The following is a 12,529-nucleotide window of genomic DNA, read 5'->3' as shown; positions in this document are numbered from 1 at the left end:
AATAGTGTGTACGGTTTAAAAATGAATTATACACATGGAGATATGTGTGTAGAATATATATGCTATCTCTAAAAAATTCACAATAAACTAGTAAGAGTGTTTGCCTCCAGGAAGGGATCTTGGTGGCTAGGAGCAGAGGGAGACTCTAGCTTTTACCTTGAGCGTGATGACATGCCCCAGGCTGATGTTAGCAGAGGAGTGACATTATCTAACTTCTGTTTCTAAAAAAATTGTGCTATAATTCCAGTTAAAAAATGTGGGTGGCTTGGAATAAGTTGGTAGCAGTGAGAGTGGTAGAATATACTTTTCACTACTTGCTCTTTGAACATTTGGCACTTTGTATCGTGTACACCTAATACCTATTCAAAAAATATTATGTATCAGAAAAGGACCCTTGGCAAAAGTCTTTCTTTATCTTTTTTTCTTTTTTTTCTTTTTTTTTGAGACAGAGTCTTGCTCTGTCGCCCAGACTGTAGTGCAGTGGCGCCATCTCTGCCCACTGCAACCTCCACTCCCCGGGTTCAAGCAATTCTCCTGCCTCAGCCTACCGAATAGCTGGGACCACAGGCGCGTGCCACAACACCCGGTTAATTTTTTCTATTTTTAGTAGAGATGAGGTTTCACTGTGTTAGCCAGGATGGTCTTAATTCCCTGACTTCCTGATCTGCCCACCTCAGCCTCCCAAAGTGCTGGGATTACAGGCGTGAGCCACCGCACACAGCCGCAAAGATCTTTCTAGGTAAATAGCTTCAATAATGGAGCACTTTGCTTAAGAATCTATGGAACTTCCTGGAAGTCCTCATGTAAAGACTAAACTCACTACCAGACACGCAGTGTCACAGAGTTTGGCACTGGGAGGGGGATTGCTGCAGATGATGAAGGATATCTGTGTCCATCTGAAGATGGCAGGAATCTTGGAATTCCTATTGCACTTGGAATCATTCTTTATTATAATAATTTGAAATTTATTGAGCACCTATTATGTGCCAGCCACCACATTACAGACTGGGGATACAGCAGCAACAGAATAAAATCCCTGCCTTCCTGAAGCTTACATTCTGGTGGTGAAGATAGACAGTAAACAAACAAATCAATATTAATATATCAGAAAATGACAAGCACTATGAAGAAAAAATAAAGCAGAGTAAAGTTGTAGGAAGCATGCAGAGAGTGGAAATTTTTAGATAAGATGGTAAGGAAAGTATCACTGATAAAGTGTCATTTGCACAGAGATTTGACAGAAGCAAGTGAATAAGCATGACGCTCTATGAGGAAGAAACATCCTAGTTAGAGGGAAAAGCAATGGACCTCTGGGAGTTTTCTTGGTATGTTTGAGAAGCAGTAAGTAAGCCATATGGCTGATCTCAGTAATCAAAGAGGAGAGTGGCAGGGCATGAGGTCAGAGAGGTAATGGGAATGAAGGTAGATCATGTAGAATCTTGTAGGTCATTCTAAAGACTTTGGCTTTTATTGTGAACAATATAAAAGGCCACGGAGGGTTTTGAGCAGGAGCATGACATGATCTGATTTACATGTTTAATGGATTTTGTAATGATCCAAGTAAGAAATGATGCTGGCTTAGATTAAGGTTATAGCAGTAGAGAAGTGTTCAGATTCTAAATATACTTTTAGGCCAGGTGCAGTGGCTCACACCTGTAATCCCAACAATTTGAGAGGCCGTGGTGGGAAAATAACTTTAGGCCAGAAGTTCAAGAACAGCCTGGGCAACAAAGCAAGGCATCTGTTTCTACAAAATAACAATAATAATAATAATAATAATAATAATAATAAGCCAGGCACTGTGGTGAGTACCTGTAGTTCCAACTACTGGGAAATCTGAGGCAGGAGGATCCCTTGAGCCCAGGAGTCTGAAGTTATAGTGAGCTATGATTGTGCCACTCCATTCCAGCCTGGATGACAGTGTCAGACGCTGTTTCTAAATAAATAAACTTTTAACTATTCAGCTGAAAGTATTGCTGATAGATAGGATCTGCAGTGTGAGAGAAAAAGGGAGTCAAGTCAGACTCCAAGGCTTTGGCCTAAATAACCAGAAGAATGGATAAAGAAGGCTGTGGGAGAAGCAGGTATAAGGAAAATAGTCACTTTGACCTTGGATAATTTCAAGTTGAGATGCCAATCAGACAACCTAGTTATCAGGAAAATGAAGACATACCTGTAAAGGATATTAAGAAATAGTAGCTAGTGAAGTAGAAAGAGAGCTAAGAATTGCATGGTGCCCTGGAAGCCAAGTGGAAGAAAAAAGTGTTTCAAGGAGAGAGTGATAAACTGTGTCAAATGCCGCTGTTGGGCGAAAGAAAAGGAGAACAGTAAAATGACCATTCAGTTTAATACTGAGGAGATATTGTTGACCTTGATATGAATCATTCTGGTGGAGTGATGATGGCAAAAGCCTGACTGGAGAGGATTCAAGAGAAAATGAGAGGAGAGAAATTGGAACTAATGAGCAGAGACAACTCATTCCAGAATTTTTGCTCTGAGGAGGAGACAAATGAGGCTATGGCTTGGGTGAAGAGAACAGATTTTTTAAACATTGAAGATGTTGTTCAGTGAAAGAAAAATTGATGCCATGAGGGAGGAGTGAATGACTTGAGTAATGACCTTGATTAGGCAAAAAGAAATAAAATTTAGTGCATAAGTAAAGGAGTCAGCATTCAGTGAAATCCCAGACAGTTCGCTCACAGTGACAAGAGGGAAGGCAGAGTGTGTGGATACAAACACAAATAGGTTGGTGGGAGTTCTTTTCTGACAACTTCTATTTTCTCAGTGAAATAGGAAGCAAGGTAGCAGCTGAAAGGGAAAATGTAGAAACAAGTGTCGGAAGTTTGAGGAAAGGAAAGATGTAAAACATCCACCCAGGAACATTCAAGAATGAATGGATGAAATGAATGTAGTGAAGTTAGCAGATAGTACTAAGGGCCCATTTGAAGTTAGTGGTCATGAATCTAAAGCAAGACTGGTTAGGACGGTTATAAGCTTTTATCCAATCTCATTCGGCTGCTGGGGCAGGTTGGGAATAAAGAGAGTAGGATTTAACAATGATTGGATGTCTGTTATTCAAATCACACGAAAGCAGAGAGAGCCTAGGGAATCTAGGGTGTATGCTAAACAGTGACTTTAAGGATGGTTATAGAATCTAAGCTGAGCAAAGAAGAAAATGGAGACACTAGGGGGCTGAGGAACAGTACTCTATAGTTTAGCACATAATTGTTCTCTTAACTTTTATCATGTAAAGTGATAAAAACTGTCCATTCTTGTTAGCAAGTCACTTTGTTAGCAAGTCACTAGTCACTTTGGAGTAGTGTTCTCGTAATTGCATTTTTCAGAACCACTAGTCCCTCACCACCATCTCTGTGAGTGAGGTCACAAAAATTTTTAAATCCGGTATACCCCATTAGTTTTTGGAGATTCACATTACCTGTTGACCTATTAAGGACTCTGAATATTCGCGCAGCCAGGAAACCACATTTGACTAATCCAGTGGTTTGTAACATTGCTTGTTCATGGAGCTCTTTATGTAATACTATCAACATCAATCCTCAGAAACTAATACTCCATGGAATACATTTTGAGAAATGCTGGCTTAGGAAGCATGCTGGGGATTGGAAGCAGACTTTTAGGACAAAACCTTTGTTGGGCCAGAGTCATAGCAGCTTTTCTCCAAGACAATATGCATCGCAGGAACCAACACATGTCCTCCCCAAGCCATCTCTCTATTCTGCAGCTGAGCCAGTCTGCAGAGATTTCGGTTCTATCTAGTTCCCCTAAAGCCAAATAAGCCTAATATTGTCGATACAGCTAATTCCCTAGTTTTCATTCAGCTGAAGATTCCTGATGTTATATTTTCAATAATTCAAGAGATAGTATTGTCACAATGCACCGGAAGCAGCATGCATATTTACTAACCACTTCCTTGTGTCAGGCACTATGCTTGGCACTGTGCATAGATCACCTCACTCACTCTTTGCAATAATGTTGTGAGAAGGTATATATTATTAGAAAACACCCAGAAAGATCATGAGCAACCAGTTTTCTTCAGAAACTTGTTGCCTGGAAGAAGGAAAATAGGTTTAGTCTGTAACAAGCAATGTGTTTTGCACAAACAGATTTGAAGCCCTAGGAACATTGATAGAATCAGAATGTTGGAGCCAAAAAGAACCTTAGAGATCAGTTTAAGATATTAGAGAAAGGTTATTGCATTCTCCCCAAAAGTTATGTAAATTGTCTCAGGAGAGCAGGATTAAGAAATCTTGCCATACTGCTTTTGCTTTCATTTAGATTAAGCTATATGAAATGATATTGTCACATGAACTAAAGCATGCAGATCATGCTACAAGAATGCAATATGGTAAGTGATTATTGGCTGGAATTGTAAATGAACATTTGGAGTTTATTCTGTATTTCAACGTCATGGAAGCCTGATTTCACCAGAAGGCAAAGGTTCTCAAACTTGAATGTGTATCAGAATTATTCCAGAATCTTGTTTTAAAATACAGGCTCCCGATCCTATCTTCAGATACACTAACTCAGTAAGCCTGCTATAAGGACCAGGAAACCGACATTTTTAACTAGCTTCCCAGGTGTCACTCAGTGGACCACCACAATAGGCGGCCCACAAACTGACCACAATCTGAGAAAGACATCCCTAGGAATATTCTATTCATAATTAAGGTGTGAGCAGGCCAGTGTCAACTGGTCAGCTAGGGCAATTGCCCTGCAAAGACACTGATGTAGAGGTACAGGAAGTCCCTACTGTTTCTAGATTCCCGTTTTTCTACAGAATCCTTATCTTAATGTGATAATGAACTCCTAGAGACATCTTCCTTGTGACTTGACGCAGGGAGCTGAGGCTCAGGAACAAATATAGTAGGCACTACAGGGAATATTTCTGGATATAATATTAAGGTACACAAAAATTCCCCCTGTAAGCTCTTAGATGATTAGACATTCTTCTGTAGACTCAGAATATTGTGCTATCCCATTATATTATGGTCACACATATAGTAAAGAAATTAGTATGGCTGGTAGGCTGTGGGATGCTTATACTGTAAATGGACCTTGGTCCTATTCAGGATCCATTCATCAGCTTCACAGGTTCCAAAACTCAATTTTGCCCATTTTAACCAGGGATTGATCAGGCTCTAGGGGACAAATTTCACACAACCTAAACTTATAAGGCAATAATTTGGAAGCCAAAATGTCAATTTATTAATTCATCTTGATAAATCCCAGTAGGAAATCTACTTAGGAAACCAAATAAAGACAAAAGGCTGTTTGTTTGGTGGGAGCAGCCTGCTTTAGTTAGTGGAAAGAGCCAGAGTTTTTGAGTCAGATAGGCTAGAGTCCCAGCTGGGTTCTATGTAGTGGGTTGAATTGTGTCACCGCCCCCAAAGGTTACATCCAACTGGAACCACAAAATGTGAACTTATTTAGAATATGACTCTTTGCTGATGTATGTAAGATAAGGATTTCTACATGAGATCATCCTGGATTAGGGTGGGCTGTAAATCCAATGATAAGTGTCCTTATAAGAGACAGGGCACAGAGACAAGGGAGAAGCCCATCTGAAGACAGAGGCAGGGATTGGAATGATGCTACCACAAGCCAAGCAACACCTGGAACCACTAGGAAGAGGCAAGGAACAGAATCTCCCCTAGAGCCTTTGTAGGGAGCATGGCCCTGCCAACACCTTGATTTTGAACTTCTGGCCTCCAGAACTGTGAAAGTATAAATATCTGCTGTTTTAAGCCACCAAGTTTGTGGCAATTTGTTATGGCAGTCACAGGAAACTAATATACCACTCATTCCGTTTTATGGGCTTAAGTCACATAACCTCTCTGAGCCTCAGTTCCGTCATTTGAAAATGGAGCTAATAATAGAATTCTATGATATCATGGAGTTGCTTTGAGGATTAAATAAGATAATTTATGTAAAGTGTTTGACTCTGTAGGCACTTGTTATATGGTGACTGTTATTACCGGTGAGTGAAGAGATAGTATATGGTGTGGGATGATCTGAAAAGATGGAGTCATGTAGTTTATTCAGTCTGATGCATCCATCCATCACCCTATCAGAAAGCCAATAAATGTGTCAGTAGGCCAGGGCACAGAGTAATAAAAGCAACTTCTCTTTCTAATTATTTTTATTTTTCTTTCTATAATGGTCAAATAACCTGTTGGTACATGTCACAATATCATGAACCCCGTCTTAGTAATATGGACTTTCCCAGCCATAGCATTTCCAAGGCTACAGTTGTGTTTTCCACTGATTACATTTTAGAGCATTACTCCTTAATGATATATAGGGAGGTCCCTTATCTATCAGTAAATACTTTTCTGTGGGCAGCCAATCTCATTTCCACAGTGGGCAATTTCTTTGTCAGCTTAAGCCCCTGAGAATGGCATGTTTCTACCCTATCAGTTGACTTTAATTCTGGAGTTAGTGGCCCTATTCCCTCTCAGTCTGTAGCCCTCTGACCATTTTTCAAAACTCCACAAATTCACAGTGCTGTGTCTACTTTTTCACCCACCTGTTTGTAAACAGAAAATTCCTTAGCTTCTGCATCTGACACTCCATTCCCACCCATATAGCCCCAACTAGTGTTACCTCTGGAAGGCCAAGGAGATCATGCCCTATTCATCTTTGTAGATATTGCCTAGTGTGCTGCATGGCATATGGTAAATATTTGTTGAGGTGACAAAAAACAATAGATAAATCTTGGCTCTGGAGTTGGGCAGACCTGAGTTGAAATGCTAGCTTCCTTTTCTGCTGGTTGTGGGGCCTTGAGCAAATTACTTCAGCTTTTGGTACCTCATTTCCTTCATCTATAAAATTATGATAGTATATATCACTTAGGTGTTTTATAAGAATTAAATGAATTAATATATATAAAGCCCCCAGCACAATACCACATACATAGTGAATGTTTGGCAAATGTTAGCAATGTGTGGAAGACTATATAAAATAATGAATGAGTGAATGTGCATTTTCAGTAGGAAGTCATATAACTACAGGATATCTTTAGTGCCTGTAAGAGATCCAGGGAAGTATGAAAGAATAGTCAGTAAGAACTGGTAAATACTTCATTTATCACATTTCCTACCATGTGATTCTTACCATTAGGAGTACATGAAAGCTGAAGTTTTTCAGAACAAACCACTCACATTGAATGCATGGAAGGAAAATATCATCTCACATCATAAGAGTAACAGTCGCCCAGCTTCTGGGAGTACTTCAGAATATGATTACATGTTGAAAAGCGTAGAGTTGTCAATAGAAGCTATTGCTAGCAGTTGTTTCAAATTAATTAAAAATACTGATTTCAGCGTTCTGGTTTTAGTACAGAGTATTTGAGTTATTATTGTTATTAGAGGGAGTCTGAGTCAGGAGGGTTAAATAGACAAATGACAACATTAAAGGAAGTCAGATGAAATTTCACACACTGGGAGAATTGCACAGGCAATGAAAGCAACTTTTACTTTATATGACAAGCTTAAGTGTTAGTGTAGGGATGAGGGGAAAAAGAAGGAAGGAGAGTTGATATGCTGCAAACCCATTTTGAGCTAGATTTTGCTCAGGATTTTGCACCATCAATGGCTCTCTTATATATATATTTTTTATTCCACAGATTTCCAATCTCCCACTGATTCATTCATTCAGTAAAATACATCATGTGCCTACTACATGCCAGGTACTATTCTAGATGTTGGAGATATAGCAGTAAACAAAAGTCCTTGCCCTCCTGGAATTTACATTCTAGCAGGGGTCAGTACACTATGGCCCATTAGCTAAATCTAGCCTGTCCCCTCTTTTGGTAAATATAGTTTTATTGGAACACAGCCATGCTCATCTATGGCAGCTTTTGTATAACAATGATAGAGGTAAGTAGTTGTGTTAAAGATTGCTTGGCTCACAAAGCCTAAAATATTTATTATCTGGACCTTTACAGAAAAAGTTTTCCAGCTCCTGTTCTAGCAGAAGGAGACAGATGATAAACAAATAAATAGATAAACATATTACATCTAGTAGTATTCAAAGTATAAAGAAATAAAACATAGAAGGCAGATAGAGAATGGCAAGAAGGCGCTTGCAATACTAAATATGGTAGTCAGAGAAGATTTTACCAAGTTGGATATTTGATCCATCACCTGAAGGACATGAGTATGTCAATATCTGGGTTGTATACAGCATTATGGGCCATTATAAGGGGTTTTGTTGTTACTGAGTGTCAGATGGGAAGCCATTGGAGGAGTTTTGAGCAGAGGAGTGACATGATCTGACATTCACATAATAAAATTATCCTGATTCCAAAAAAACAGTGAGAGAATAATAGACTTGAGTGATGGTGGCAAGAACAGAAGCAAGGAGAACAGTTGGGAGGCTAGTGCAATATAATCCAGGAAGCAGATCATTGTGACATAAACCAGGATAGTAGCAATGAAAAAGTGGTCAGATTCTAGATATATTCTGAAGGTAGAACCAATAAGATTTGCTGATCAAATAAATGTAGGATATGAAAGAGGGAAAAATCAAGATTGATTTCCTAGGTCTTCTGCCTGAGCAACTGGAAGAATGAAATTGAGATTTAGGGAGACGGGGAAGACTGTGAGGAGCAGGTTTTGTGAGTGCAGCAGGTTTTGTTGGGGGTTGTGGTCAGGGGCAGTTGTGAACATGGTAAGTTGGAGATACCTATTAGGCATGCAAGTTGATATGTCCAGCAGGCAATTGGGCATAAAAGTATGGAGATACAAATTTGTGACTCATCAGCAAATAGATAGTATATTAAGCCACGAAGATCGGAGCATCACTAAGAAGATAAAGGACAGAAGAGATCTTAGGCTTTAAGCTTTCCTCTACCTTTCAACTCCAGAAGTTAGTCCATGACAAAATCCTACCAATTCTTCCTGTATAATGTCTCTCAATTCACCATTTTCCTTCCATTCGCACTGCTACCATTGTAGTCCAGCGTCTCACCTTGTCTTACTTGGCTTTTACAATAGCCTCCTAACTGGTTTCCTTGCCTCCAAATGTCAACTTGAAACTCATCATCTCATTTGTCCTTCCCCTCCAAAAAAATCTTTCTACTTCTCCTGGGCTCTCTATCTTAAAGAATGGCATCACTATTCATAAGTATTTGCTTAAACTTGAAAATTTGAAATCCTCCTTGTCACCTCCCTTTCTTCTACTCTCCATTGTGCAATTCTATTACCAAACTCTTGACACTTTTACCTCCAAAATATAACTCAATTCTGCCCACCATTCTCTGTCTCTATTACTATCAATCTAGTTCAAGACAACATCACCTCACACCTGGACAATGGTAAGAGCCTCTTGACTACTCTTCTTCCCTCTAGTTAATCTGCCATATGGAAACCAGTGGAATCTTTCTAAAACAGTGCTATGCATATTTTGCCTACCTATTCTGTAGGTCCACAGAATAAAATTCAAAAGCCCTTCATCATTTGCCCATAACTTTTCTCTCCAATGGTATCTACTATGGCTTCTCTGGAAATTCCCTTCATTTCATCCCTGTGGGCTTGTCAGTGGTCTTTAGACCCACCATGACCACAGTGTGCCCCCAATACCTAGTGCAGACCTTCCCAAACATATTACAAGTGTCTGAGGCTATGAGATTTCTCCTCTGTCCTCAGCTGAGCCCAGAGACAGTGCTGTTGAATCTCCTAGAATGCTGGTCTCTAGATATCAAACTGCTTCCTCCATTCACCCTAGTGTGCTTTACAAATACTATGTGTTTCTCTGCGTGCCATGACACAATAAAGGTTGTAAAGGACTGCTTTAATGCACACCATTCCTACAGTTTGGAAAGTGCTGCTCCATTCTCTTCTCTAAGTTCTAAGTACCCTTCCATGCCAAGTTCAAGTCTCAGCTTTCTGATAAAGCAGTCTTTGATGCTGTATATCCAACCTCAAAATTCTTGTATGATGTGACCAGACCACTCATTTGGCACTTAGTATATGTGCTGCTATTTAACTTTTTATGGTGAGACCTTCTCTCGTTGTGTTGTCTGTTGCTTAAGAGCAACAATTTTTATACCGACTTTTGCACCCAGTGCCTTACCATACAGTAAGACACTCAGTATATTTTTACAATATTAATGAGTAAACAAATTAATTAATGAATAGATAGTTAAATTCCATCAGATGGTGCAATGGACAAGAACATTAGATTCAGAATCAGAGAATCTGGATTCTAGTCCACTTTGCCACTAGATGGTTGTGTGAGACTCCAGGAAAGTTGCTTGCCTTAGTTGCCTCATTCACAAAATAGGAACAATACTTCCCATTGTGACTTCCCAAGTTGAGATGGGATAATTTATGGAAAAAATATTTGGCAGATGAAAAGAGCATGTCGTTCATGAGTAATGCCAAAAGAGGCAGTGTGGAGGATAAAGAATGAGCTCAAAGAAGCTGCAGAAAACATTAGAGGGTTCATGGGTGAAAAAAAAGCCAAAGGGGTAAGGGAAATTTGCTAGCAAAGTAGACTCGCCCAGGAGTGATTGAGAAAGGGTGGTAAACACAGAAGAAAGAAAAATCAAGTTTCTGTTGCGAAGCAATATAACACAGCCACTAGATCCAGACTGCCTAGGTTCAAAGCCTGGCTCTGGCACTTAACCGGCTATGTGACCTTGAACGAGTTATTTAACATCTCTGAACTTCAGTTTACTCATATGTATTATGGGGGTAATAATAATGCCTATTTCCAGGGAAGTGTTACAAGATGTAAAGGAGTTAATACTTATAAAGTACTTAGAGCAGTGCAGACCAGTGCCTAGCATATACAGCATTATAGAAGAACGTGTTAGATAAAATAATAATCTTCTCCTTACCAGGCAATACTCCAGTCCTCATGGCTGGCACTTTCTCCTGGGACCTGGAGCAGGGCTCACGAAAGTTCTGACTTGCTCTCCAGTGGGCACGTCTCCTTTCCACATTCCAGAGCCCAGTCCTCTGAGCTTAGCCTATCTCACTGCTCAAAGGACACTATGTTTCCCAGCCTACAAAGTTTCTTTTCAATTCTTTAGCCTTTTTCAAAACCCAATAGAGTTCCTTGTGAGAACAGATAGGAGTGAATTCCATAAGCTCCCAGAAGCAAATACAGACAGTATAATCTAATCTTTTAGAGCAATGGCTTTGTAATCAAGCAAAAGAGAGTTTGAATCAGGGCTCTGTAAATGACCAACTGAGTGCCCTTGGACAAATCCAAGGTCTGAGCCTCAGCTTGCTTGTCTTTAAAATGAGGCCTCACAGGTGGTTGTCAGGATCAAATGAGAAAATGGACATGATGCATTCAGTATAGGGCCTGGCATGTGGTAAGCACTCAGAAAGTGTTAGCTCTTATCATTAATAATTCCTAGGATTATGGGTCTCGATTTTCCCAACTCTAGAATGTAATTTAATAGCACTATAGCTCTTATCCGCTATTCCTCTGCCATCTCAATTTGACCCTTCCAAACTAAAAAGGTGCAGAAAAATATTCTTGGAGTGATAAGTTGACAACACTCTGCATTTTACACTCCCTTTGAGGTTTATGCCCAGTTTAAAAGAATTACAGAGGAAGAACCCGCAACTCTAAGTGTGCTTCAGATTTCCATATGTCTCTAAATGCCTCAAAGACAGCAGTGGTCCTCTTAGCCTAGGGTGAACATCAAAATCACCTATTTTTATGTTTAATTTCATTAAATATAATTCTTATGATAAAATGGCAAAGAAAATTTTTGTTTTCAAAATGCTCGCTTTTACCCTAGAAATGATACTCCTCATGAAACAAATGTCCAATGGGGAGACAGAGAGCCAGGCAAGTATATTTTGCAAAAGTTATCCAAGTCAGTCTCGTAAACACCCCTGATGTGAGAGAGGGACTGGAACATGCATTTGGAGGATGAGGCCAGGGTCTTGCCTTGAGAAAAAATCCAAGAAGGGCAAGTATAACCACTCTGCCTCCCACACAACGTGGGTATGTAGAAACACGCCCTGCATCCACAGGGAGGAGCATAGTATTTTCTTCTCCATGCATTAATCACAGAGGATTTCCCTCCTATAGTTATACAAGCATCATCCTTGACACATCAGTTGGAGAACTGTACTCAGTGAAAATACAAGATTCATCCAGCTTTGAAAATGTAACTATATCTAACAACCGGATTAAATATATTTCATGCCTAAAGATCTAATACTATTTAATGCCTACAGCAAGGAAGAATGATTGCCAAGTAATTTAATTATTTTTGGTTTACACATCTGTCATCAAAGTTAATCGTTTGCTGGCAGAAACTGGCCATTTGGTTTTGACCATGATCACTAATGAGTGTGCTTGCATTTCATATCAAGGAAACAGTCTCTCAAATGGTTCTAATCAAATAAATTAAAAGTTGAAATACTTTTGAAAAAGTGTAAAACGTGCAAAAAGGCACCATTTATAAGATTTATGAAGTGGTTACTTTTTCTTTTCTGATTTTATGTATATCTATCACTCAACACTTGCTGTGAAACAT

The 12,529-nt window shown here is 39.5% G+C and overlaps 1 protein-coding gene across 6 annotated transcripts in view; it reads right to left on the bottom strand.

The window, feature by feature from the left end:
• The window catches only part of RTL9 (retrotransposon Gag like 9), a 97,103-nt gene extending 86,099 nt beyond the window's left edge, over positions 1-11,004 (bottom strand). For 3 of the 6 annotated variants that reach the window (XM_058441776.1, XM_058441779.1, XM_058441780.1), the window contains exon 1: positions 10,865-10,947. The gene's annotated coding sequence lies outside the window, so the exon portion shown is untranslated. Of the gene's footprint in view, positions 1-10,864 lie in introns of all 6 variants that reach the window. The other 3 variants (XM_058441777.1, XM_058441778.1, XM_058441781.1) reach the window with 3 other exon arrangements.
• Positions 11,005-12,529: the final 1,525 nt, after the last annotated feature.

Source organism: Hylobates moloch, unplaced genomic scaffold, assembly GCF_009828535.3.
Source record: "Hylobates moloch isolate HMO894 unplaced genomic scaffold, HMol_V3 SCAFFOLD_7, whole genome shotgun sequence".
NCBI classification, from domain to species: Eukaryota; Metazoa; Chordata; class Mammalia; order Primates; family Hylobatidae; genus Hylobates; species Hylobates moloch.
Note: the sequence above shows the minus strand (reverse complement) of the source record. Positions and strands in the feature narration are given on the sequence as shown.